Below are 12,201 nucleotides of genomic sequence, written 5' to 3' on the forward strand. Positions count from 1 at the left end.
TCTCTTTTTTGCTTGAACAGTTCCAGAGACTGAAAATTCCTAAATTCATGAGATAAATGGAGGCAGCCCATTGTATTTCTGGATACTTTCAAATGCTTTATATTGTTATCATTATTATATATTGTTACATACTGAGCCACATTGAGCTAAAAATTAATCTTTTTGTAGCTATCATTCCTTGGTCCTGATTTTTTTGTCATTTATTTTATATATATTTATGTAAATATATTTTATATATTTTATATATACTATATATTTTATATTATGTAAATTATATAAATTATGTAAATATATTACATATAATATATTTATTTATGTAAATATATACTTATATACATATAGAAAATATTTACATATTTATAAAATATACAAATACTTATGTTTACATATTTTATGTATTTACATATTTTATATATAATATATACATATTATAAATATATTGAATAAATAAATTATATATATATAATATTCAGATGAGCAAAATGTGTTTCTCATATACATTTGGATTTCATCCAGAGTTCCTGGCTCACAGCTCCCAGAACCCTTGGAATTTCCTGAGCAGTAGAGCACCAGGAGCATCTTTTATTACGGTATTTGTTTTCTAGCTCTCAGTTCCTAAAAACGCTTCAGTGATAGAAAGTGAAATGAGTGTCTTATTAATCATAACTCAGTTTATGTTAATGAAGGTGGCTTTTGGAGAGCACCTTAGGATGTGGGCTGCTTGCCAGGAGAACCAACTTTGAATAGAGGGTTGGAACTTTCCTCATCTCACCTTCTGATTTCTAGGAGGAGAGAGGGGCTAGAGGTGGAATCAATTACCAATGGCCAAGAAGTTAATCAATCATATATTGAAGCCTCCATAAAAACCCGAAAAGGAGGGTGTTTGGAGAGCTTCCTGATCTGGGAACCAGAATGTGTTGACATGCCACAGTGCCAGGCCCCCAACCTCCACAAGGACAGAAGATCTTATATACCTCTTCCTCTTGCTGTAAATTCCTATTCTTTAATATACTTAGTAATAAATTGGTAATCTAGTGAGTCAGTGGGTTTCTTGAGTTCTGTAAATTATTCAAGCAAAGTAATTAATCCAGGGTGTGTGGGAATCCTGAGAACCTCTGATTTATAGAGAGTCTGTCAGAGGTATAAGTAACAGCCTGGTTGTGTGATTGGCATTCTGAGTTGAAGGTGGTCATTGAAAGCTATAATTGTAGCTGGTGCAGTCAGAAGCATAGGTAATCTGGGCTTGCAATTGGCCGGTGAAGTGGAGGGCAGTCTTGGAGGATTGAGTCCTTAACCTGCAGAATTAGATGCTGTGTTCAGGGTAATAATGTCAGAGTTGAACTGAGTTTTATGATACTCAGCTGTTGTCATCAGAATTGTTTGTTGGTATGGAGAACCTCCCGTCCCCACATGCATCGGAATTGATATCAGAACCTACTTAGGTCCTAATTTTGTTTTCATGGAACACAGAATAAATCTACTAGTACAAGTCAAATTATTTTTCCTAAATCCCTTCATATATTTTAATACAGCTTTTGAATTAATTTATAGAATTAATTTATTCTGTCCTGCTAAGTACCCAATATATATTCAACTTTTCTTTATATGTTATATTGAGAGACTTTCTGCAACATGAGCGCTCTCTATTAGATGGTGACCATTTGAAATATCCTTTGTAAGATACAGCATAGAGAACTGAATGAACTCCATGTTTATCCTGTCCAGTTTTGAAGAAAACAAGCCTTCAGTTTCTTGGATTTAGTCATAGTATTTTTAGTAAAACATTTCAAAATTACTTTAGCTTTTTTTGTCAGCTGCATTATACTGTTGTCTCTTTGCTTGTTATTTTTATTTTTTATGAACTCTCTGTTAAGGCACATTCCATATCATATACTACTGAATTTTTTTGTCTCTAACTCAGGCATGGAAATTTATATTCATCCCTTTGACAATGTACTCTCCTTTTATTTAGACCATCATTTCAATCAGCCTGATCATTTTGGATTATAATTTCATCATCTAACATGTTTTTTATTTCTCCTAGTTTCATACCATCTGCACAGTTGATCAACATACCCCATAGATATATTCATCCAAGTCATTAATAAAAATATAAGTTAAGTCCAGAGTTAAGGGGATTACATAGTGTATGGATTTTCTCTTCAGTGCTCTCCTAGCAGTTTTTTTACTTAAAAGTCTTTTTTAGTAATGAGACTCATATAGATAAACATGTTTAACCTTTCCCAGGCAAAACTTTCAAACAAAATCCTCCTATACAGAATAGTAAGGTAAAATATGTTCCATTTATAGAATAGAATGGGATATTGTCATGGGGCAAAATGATTTTATTAAGTGATAAAATAGTATTAGGTAATAAAAACAAGATACAAATTTGAATACAAAATATGACATAACTGTTTATAAATAGATGTAGGTGTAAATACAGATCTAGTGCTAGATACAGAGAACACCAGAGTCTAAATGACAATTCCCTCTAACTTGGTGATTATGGTTGATGTTTTTTCTTTTTAATGTTTTGTAGTCTCAAATGCTATGTAGTGAATCTGTCATCTTTATACACAGAAAATAAATATTCAAGTAAACTTCTACATTATATAACTCTGAATCAACAAAATTAAAAACAGAATTGTGTCGGGTGGCTCTGTAGCCAGAAATAGTCAGAGGCAGGTTGATTACAGAAGATTTATACTGGTCTGAATGGAATGAAGACTTAATGTCAAGTGATAAAGAAGGTTATGAAGCAGTATATTAGCAGAAAAATAATTTTGCAATTCATCCAAAGACATTAATTTCATATCATTTGTCACATGTCACATTTAAAGGAGACAAAACAGTTCGTGGACATGCAAACAGCTTTTCCATGATTAAGTATGCCCAAAGAAAATGTTGACGAAAGAAACGAAAAAGTTTTTGTTTTTTTATAGTGAAGCCTATAGACCTTCAAATATAATTCAGAGATTAATATTTGAATTCAAACTACTGTCTTTAAAAGCCCAAAGTGTTATACTATTAAATCATCTAACTATGTATTTCTAATTATTTTTTAAATAGGTTGAATTACACATTAAATGTAAAAGCCCATTTTCTTATTGAAAAAAAAGTAAATGGCAAATTACCAAAGATATTTTCTTTGTAATTTGGGAGATGAGGGAGATAGATAATTCTAATCATTAGGTATATAGTTGCAAATGAAAAGCTGTTTTATAGCAAAGCAGATATTAGTGTGGTAAATGATTTTAAGCATTCCATTTAGGAATTGTCTTTGGGATTTTTCTAGACTTATCCAGTTAGTGGAAAAATCAGATTCTAGGAATCAGGGATTTGGACTTTACAGTATTCTGGACATACAGTGCTGTGATCTCAATTTTTTCAATTTGGATAGAGTTCAAATGCCTACCAGTACTTGGTATGCAGAGTTAAAGTTGAAAATTATTAATTACTCTTTCTTACCCCATCCCTTAAATCCTTCATGCTACTTTTCCACTCTTCAAGACTAATCCCTATTAAGACCTGACCCAAGAATGATTTAGGTATAAGCCCTTAAGGTAATCTGCACATTTAAAGATGGCTATGTAGATTTAAAGCTACTCCAAATAATAGTCCACCTTTACTTAGAAAATGAACTTACATTCTCTCTGAGACCATTTCTTTAGGACTAAAAAAAGCGGAAACAGGCAGTCAGGCAGAGTACATAAGGAGAGAGTTTTTGGGTAACACTGAGATGAAGTTCTCAAATTAGGATTTTTATCTGTGGTCTTCATGGGGATAAGTGTTGAAGGGGAGACTCAGGGATTTAGTTATCTTAGTTATCTCAAAGCCCATTTATGAAATTTCAACAAATCAAAATTAGCCTGATGAAGAGGTTATTTATTTCTTGTTATGTATTAATTTTGTTTTACTTTTCGTTTTTTTATTTTTTGGTTTACTTAAAAGCATTTTATTGTGACATACATTGCACATACAAAGGATACATAATGTAAATATGTACAGTTCAAAATTAGTGTTGAAGTGAACATATTTGAACCTACCACCTGATGAAGCAGAGAAAACTACCAGAACCTTGAAGGCCACATATGTTCCTGCACTGATAACCCCTTGCACTCTCTCCCAAGAGCTGGCTACTCCCCTGAAATTTGAGATAATCATTCATGATTTCTTTTGTTTTCTTCCAGTTTTATTGAAATGACATAGCACGCTGTATAAGTTTAAGTCGTACTGAATAATGATTTGACTTACATATATCATGAAATGATTACAGTTGATTTGATTAGCATCCATCATTGCATATAGGTACAAAATAAAAGAAAAAGAAACAAATACCCTTTTCCTTGAATGAAAGCTCTAAGGATTTACTCCCTTAACAATTTTCACATTTGTATATTTTATTTTATTTTAGTAACCCTGAAGAGTTGAGAGAAAATGCCAGAAAAATTGGACTTTTATGGTGGAGAGTATTAACTATCTTATTAGTTGATAAGTATAAGATGTAGGGTTAGCTATAGAGCCGAGATAGGAAGGATAAAAACAAGGTGAATCTTAGAGAAATACCAAAGATCTCTGAGCAGAGACCACTAGAGCCTGCTAACACATTGATGAAAATATTAGATGACTTCAGTAACGTATTTTCTCCTTCTCCTTCTTCTCCCTCTTTTTCTCCTTCTTTCTAACTTTTTTAAAAGAATTTTTTAGATGAGTTTTAGGTTCATAGCAAAACTAAGCAGAAGGTGGATAATTTTCTTACATCCTTCTGCTCCCACACAATAGCTCTCCCATTATTAGTATCTCCCACCCTAGTGCCACATTTGTTAAAACTAATAAACCTACATTTACACATCATAACCACCCCAAGTCCATAGTTTATTTTAGGGTCTACTCTTGAGAAGGATGAAAGTACTTGTATGATTTGGGGCAAGTATATAATGACATATTCATCAGTATGGTATCATACAGAGTAGTTTACTGCTTTAAAACTCCTCCGTGTTCTGCCTACTCTTTTCTCCTCAGTCCTCCAACCCCTGGCTACTACTGTCTTCAGTTTTGTCTTTTCAAGAATGCCATATAGTTGGAATGATACAGTTTATTATAACTTTTTCAGATTAACTTTTTGCTTAGTAATATACATTTAAGGTTCTTCTGTATGTTTTTATGGCTTGATATCTCATTTCTTTTTTCCTCAGGTATCATAGTTTATCCATTTGCCTACTGAAGTCCATCTTGGTTGCTTCCACATTTTGGCAATTATGAATAAAGCTGCTCTAAGCATCCACATACAGGTTTTTTGTGGACATATGTTTTCAACTCCTTTGAATAACAAGGAGTGCAATTGGAGCATTTTATGGTAAGACTATGTTTAGTTTTGTGAGAAACTACCAAATGGTCTTCCAAACTGTATATACAGTTCCTGTTGCTCCACATCCTCACCAACATTTGATATTATTAGTTTTGATTCTGGCCGTTCTAATGGATATGTAGTAGTATATCATTGCTGTTTCAATTTGCATTTTTCTGGTGACATATGATGTGGAGAATCTTAAAAAGATGTTTAAAATATGTTTGTGTTGCCATCTGTCTATCTTCTTTGGTCAGGTGTCTTTGAGGTCTTTGCCTTATTTTTTACTTGGGTTGTTTGTTTTCTTATTTCTTAGTTTTAAGAGTTTTTTGTATAATTTGGAGAGCAGTCCTTTATAAGATATGTAGTTTTCAAATATCTTCTCCCATCCTGTGGCTTTTCTTCTCATTCTCTTGACATTTCTTTCACAGAGCAGAGGTTTTTAATTGTACTGAAGTTCAGCATATCAATTATTTCTTTCATGGATTTTGCCTTTGGTGTTTTATCTCAAAAAGAATTGTTATACACAAAGTCATCCGGATTTTCTTCTGTGTTATTTTCTGTGGGTTTTATAGTTTTGTGTTTTATAATTTTTGTTAAGTGTGTGTGATCTGAGCCTAAACTCATTGTATTTTTGCATGCAGAAGTCCTATTGTTCCAGCTCCATTTATTGAAAAGGCACTTTTTGTTCATTCTTTTGCTTTTACTCCTTTATCAAAGATTGGTTAACTATATTTATATAGATATATTTCTGGATCTCCATTCTATTCCATTGATCTGTTTGCCTATTCTTTCATCAATATCATACTCTCTTGATTACCGTAGCATTATTGTAGGTCTTGATGTCAAGTAGTGTTAGTCTTCCAACTTGGTTCTTCTCTTTCAGTATTGTATTGGCTATACTGAGTTTTTAACTTCTCCATATAAACTTTGCAAACATTCTGTTGATATCTACAAATAGCTTGCTGGGATTATGGTTGAGATTGTGTTAAATTTATATATCAAATTGGGGAGAATTGACATCTTGACAATATTGAGTTTTATTGTTCATGAACATGGAGCATCTCTCTATTTAGTTTTTCTTTGATTTTCTTCATCAGAATCATTGTAATTTTCTTTATACAGTTCTTGTAGTTATTTTGTTACATTTATCCTTAAGTATTTCATTTTGGGGAACACTAATATAAATGGTATTTTATTTAATTTATTTATATCTTGGCCACACCCATGGCATGCCTATGTTCCTGGGCCCGGGATTGAACCCATGCCACAGCGTGACTTGAGCTACAGTAATGATAGCACTGGATCCTTAACCCACTGTGCCATCAGGGAACTCCCAATGAATGGTATTGTATGTTAAATTTCAAATTATGTTTTTCATTGCTGGCATATGGGAAGTAATTGACTTTTGTGTATTTACCTTGTATCTGCAACCTTTGTATAATCTCTTATTTATTCTAGGATTACTTTTTTCCATTAAATTTTTTTATCTATATAGATATTTGTGTCATCTGTGAACAAAAATAATTTAATTTCTTTCTTCTCAGTGTGTATACCTTTTATTTCCTTGTTTATTGCAGTAACTAGAACTTACAGTGCAGTATTGGAAAGGAATGGTGAAGGGGAACATCCTTGCCTTGTTGCTGATTTAGTGGGAACACTTCACATTTCTCACCATTAAGTATGACGTTAGTTTTATAGTTTTTGTAGATATTATTTATCAAGGTGAGGAAGTTCTCTTCTATTTGTAGTTTCCTGGGAGTTTTTATTATGAATGAGTATTAGATTTTTCAAGTTTTTTTCTGCATGTTAAATGATCATGTGATTTTTCTTTTTCAGCCTGTTGATGTGATATATTACATTAATCGATTTCAAATGTTGAACCGGCATTGCATAATTGAGCTAAATCACATTTGGTTATGTTTATATTTCTTTTTAATATATTTTGGATTTGATTTGCTAGTATTTTGTTGAGGATTTTCGCATCTATGCTCACAGAAATATTGATCTGTAGTTTTCTATTCTTGTAATGCATTTGTCTGGTTTCAGTGTTAGAGTAATGCTTCCCTCATAGGATGAAGGATTTTTCTCTCTGCTTCCATCCTCTGAAATAGACTGTAGAGAATTGATATAGTATCTCTAAATGTTAGAATTCATTGTTGAACCTATCTGAGCCAAGTGCTTTCTTTTTTGGGAAAAAAAAAAGTTATTTATTCAATTAATTTAATAGGTATAAAGTATTCAGATTGTATAATTTCAGCTTTTATCTTTCAAATAATTGGTCCATTTCATCTCAGTTATCAAATTTGTGGGCATAAGGTTGTGCAAAGTATTTATTTTGCATTAGATCAGTAGTGACAGCCCTACTAAATTTCTGATATTAGAAATTTGTGTTCTTTCTCTTTTTTCATAACTAGTCTGTCTACAGTCTGATTTTGATTGATTTCTGCTCTAATTCTTGTTATTTCTTTTATCCTGCTTACTTTACATTTAATTCACTCTTTCTAGTTTCTAACATTAACACTTAGCTTGTTGATTTTAGGTCTTTCTTCATTTCTAAAATACACATTCAATGCTGTAAATTTCCCTGTAAGTTCTGATTTCTCGGCATCCCACAAATTTTGTGTTTTCATTTTCCTTTAGTTAGTTTATCTTGATAGTTCTTCTTTGACTCATGTGTTACTTAGAAGTGTGTTGTTTAATCTCCACATGTGTTGGGATTTTCTAATTATTTTTCTGTTACTGATTTCTGATTTAACTCCATTTTGGCCTGAGAGCCAACATTGAATGTTTTCTATTCTTTTAAATTAGTTAAGGCTCTTTTTCTTTTAAGACTGGCCTCAAACAGGCATAACTAAACCAGGAATTTTATAATTTACATGTTATATGTAGGTATTTCAAGCAATATGACCTAATTTTCTATGTAAAGGACTACTCCCACATGGCTCTAATGAGTGACAGTTGTGTTGCCATTGACCAATGGCAATTTTTTCTATTTTTTCATGTAAAGTATTTTCCCTAATCCCTGTAATCAGTGAGCATCATCACTTCTCTTTAATGCTTCAGTCTACTGTACTTGCAAATTAAAAGAAAGAAAATTCTGCAACATGATCCCATATTCTTTATTCTGCTTGATATTCAACTTTAAAAATAAATTACACGAAAAGGCTTTCTGAACAATATTGAATAGATATTAAAGATAAGTTTCAGAACATTTCATTTTTTTTTAATTCTATATATAATTTATTTTTAAATTTATCTTTTGAATGATTTATTTTCCAGTGTCACCCCTGCTTTAGATAATATCATGGAGCTTTTAAGTATCCTATTTTAACTGGACATTCCAGTTAAATAGCTTACACTGTGATTTCTCAAAGTAAGATACCTGTACTAGCAGCATGAGAATCACCTGGAAACTTGTTTGAAATGCAAATTCTCAGGCCTCTTCCCCAGAGGCACTATATCTGAACCTCTTGGGGAGATATTCAGAAGTCTCTTGTAAAAGCTTCCTGGTAATTCTCATACAGCTTAAACTTGACAGCCCTCTAGTTTGTAGCATCAAATGCATAAATGAATATAAATTAACCAAAAGAGCCTTGATTTAAAATAATGTGGTTCTTTTTCTTCTAAATTCCTATAATTTGAAATATTTCCTTTCAGTTTTCTATTTTTTGCCCATGATTTTTTTTTGTTTCTCACATCACTAAAATGCCCTGAATTTGAATTTTTAACGGTTCTTCTCTAGTGTGTTTTCTCTTGTTCTCTCCCTAAAGTTATATTTTTCAATAGTGACAAACCTGAGTTTGAATCTCTGTTGTTCCACTAATTATACGACTTTGGGAAAGTGGCTTGATCTTTCTGAATCTTAGTTTTATTGTCTTTAAAGTAGAGATAATATTACTTTGTAGATTTTTTCATGAGGATTAAATTACGTGATTTGTGTCAATTAGCGAAATGCCTAGCATATAGTAAGGTTCATGTTAATCCATCCCTCTTGATATGTGATAATATATGAAAGTAAGTTCAGTCTGTTAGAATGGATACAAATGTTAGTAATTGTCAATGTTATTGTCATAAAACAATATCTGTAACAAACGATATTCAGGGATATATTTTAATATAATTGAAACATGTCCTTTTATATTTATTTTCTAATGGTTTTGAATTATCTTGAAGGTATTATATGCCAACTGTTTGTTTTGTTAGAGATTCTGGACCTACCTATAATGGTAAAACATAGGATTCCAATCTTACTAATTCTTTTTTAGAGTTTTCCCCTTGGTTAAAACACATTTGTCTCAGCCAGAGTATGGTTGCATGTGTATCCTCATTTTTAAACTATTACCTCCATTTTCCTTCCTTTGACTCAGTCTTTAGTTTCTTATTTTATGCCTCAGTAATTATAGCATCTTTAGTTCAGCTAAAATGAACAAGCGTATCATTATGTTTAAAGTGCAGAGCAGTACAGAGAGTGAGAAGATCATGGGTTGTGTTTACTTTGATAACAATTCTTCTGGTCGTATTATGGTTCTGTGGAATAAAAGAAATGGCATTGGAAACAGCATTAAATTTCACATTTAGTTTTAAGTTAACTTTCTTAGGTTGGCAACAAAATTCACTGCTTGTTGACTGGGCATTAAGAGCTACTTCTAGAGGAAAAAAAAATCCTTAGTTGGTGAAAATAATAGAAAAATAAGTAATAATTAAACTAATTTTAGAAAATTAACAGTTATGAATGGTATGCATTTTAACCTTTTTGAAGTTTAGTATCTTCCTTTTGCCTTCAAATATAGGTATATGTCCTCTGTGTTATAATTTTTTAGCTTGACTTGCTATCCCATGCTGTTAAGTCTTTCTAGCTCATTGCTTATGGTCAAATTGTTCGATGCTTTCTACTTAACACTTTCCATCTTCCCTTTTCTTAATTTCCTGCACTCTTATTTCTATCTCACCCCTCCTTAGACCACTGCTCTCAGAAAAGGTCAGCACCTTGCACTGACTGGACTGATCTTCATATATCGCTTACCCTTAACAGCACATTGGGTTATAACCAGTGTTGGAATAAACTGAGGAAACCACTTAATTGAAGCATTTACTTTACAGATGAGAAATCCCAAACCCAGAGAGGCTAAATGACCTAATCAAAGCCCCTTAACAAGTTAGTGACTGAGACAAAGTGGAATTCCTGTACCCTGATTTTTGAGTAACTCTAGTCATAAGATTAGGTATTAACTTTCTAGTTCTAGAGGTAGAAATAAAAAGGGATTTTTTTTTTTTTTGAGTACTCTGGTGGCATAGCTGGTTAAGGATCCGGTATTGTCACTGTGGTGACATGGGTTCAGTCCCTGGGCTGGGAACTTCTGTATGTCCTGGGTGCTGACAAAAACAAAAACAAAAGCAAAAACAAACAGAAACAACAACAACAACAATAAAACAAATAAACCATTATCTTTTCATAGACATGAATGGGTCTTTACTAATTGTGGTAGTGGTAGGTAACATTTTAATGCTTATTGTGTACTAAATGCTTACTGAATGCAGTCTTGCATAGTTGAATTCATTTAATCCTTACATTAATTCTACAAGGCCAAGGATGTTATTACCCCCATTTTACAGATGGAAAAAATGAGGTAGATAATAACTTACCGGATATCAATCAATCATAGACTCAATTCTGTACATCCGAGTCCTCTTAGATAAAGGTTACCTGTGCATGGCTAGGACACTGAATCTTCCCTTATCTAGTGAGAGCTAGGAAGGGGCAGGAGCAGGGAAAAGGTGTTGGCCTAGCTATATCTCAGTGGGTACTTCGGACTTGGCAAGGGTCAGATGTGTGTCCTGTACCCTGTTTGTACTAACTCGTACTGCCTTATCACCTTGACAGGACTTAACTACCTCTTGTACAGTGCATGTAAATTTTTATTTAAAATGTATTGAGTAACATTATATGCTAAAGTTTGTTATACAGTGGTGAACAAAACAGGTACAGTCAACAAAATACTAAGCAAGGAAAGCAGTTTAGCCACTATTATCCCTTAATGAAACCTATATTCGCTCCCCATGTCACCAGTTTCCATAAGCTAGTGCTACTAATTCACCTCTATTCCTGTGTTCCCCACCAATTACTCTTTCAATGTTATTACTGCATTATATCTTAACAAGTCAACCTAGTATACCAAAACGTACCATCATTTCAGCTTTTGTGCCATTCATTTATTGGCCCCTTAATTTTATAGATATTAATTAAATACCTACTATAAGTGAGAGACCTGGCCGAACCAAGGAAACAAGGAAGAAACAGTTCTGATCTTTAATTCTATTAACAAAGGATAATAAATATACCGATAAAAGCTAATAAAGGAACTAGAGATCTAAATGTTATTATTGTTATTAATAAATAGTACAACTGTCCACATATTATATTTCAGGTATTTTATATATTTTATAATTATATAGTATTTTATACTCTTGTGTACTTTATCATGTACTAGGCACTATGTTTTATGTATGTTCAGTCACTAAGATAGCTATTACTAACTAATTTTTTTACTGAAGTATAGTTGACTTACAATATTGTCTTATTTCAGGTATATGGTGTAATGATTCATTATTTTTGCAGATTATACTCTATCACAAGTTATTACAAGATAATGGCTATAATTCCCTGTGCTATACAATATATCCTTGCTGCCTATCTATTTTATATGTAGTAGTTTATACCCATTAATTTCATAGTCCTAATTTATCCCTCCTCCCTTATATCTCCCCTTTGGTAACCACAAGTTTGTTTTCTGTATCTGTGACTCTGCTTCTGTTTTGCATATATACTCATTTGTATTATTTTTGTAGAT

At 32.4% G+C, this 12,201-nt stretch overlaps 2 long non-coding RNA genes across 19 annotated transcripts in view; both read left to right on the plus strand.

The window, feature by feature from the left end:
• The window catches only part of LOC102166202 (uncharacterized), a 418,378-nt gene that overhangs the window by 10,790 nt on the left and 395,387 nt on the right, over positions 1-12,201 (plus strand). The gene's annotated exons all lie outside the window — the stretch shown is intronic.
• The window catches only part of LOC146397574 (uncharacterized), a 31,684-nt gene continuing 24,681 nt past the window's right edge, over positions 5,199-12,201 (plus strand). Inside the window, exon 1 of the long non-coding RNA XR_014822630.1 lies at positions 5,199-5,359. This is a non-coding gene — a long non-coding RNA (uncharacterized LOC146397574). The remainder of the gene's footprint in view (positions 5,360-12,201) is intronic.

This window comes from Sus scrofa, chromosome 13, assembly GCF_054392235.1.
Source record: "Sus scrofa isolate SSC_HxYL_T2T_F1_AM1 chromosome 13, Sscrofa_HxYL_maternal_Yorkshire_Landrace_v2.0, whole genome shotgun sequence".
NCBI classification, from domain to species: Eukaryota; Metazoa; Chordata; class Mammalia; order Artiodactyla; family Suidae; genus Sus; species Sus scrofa.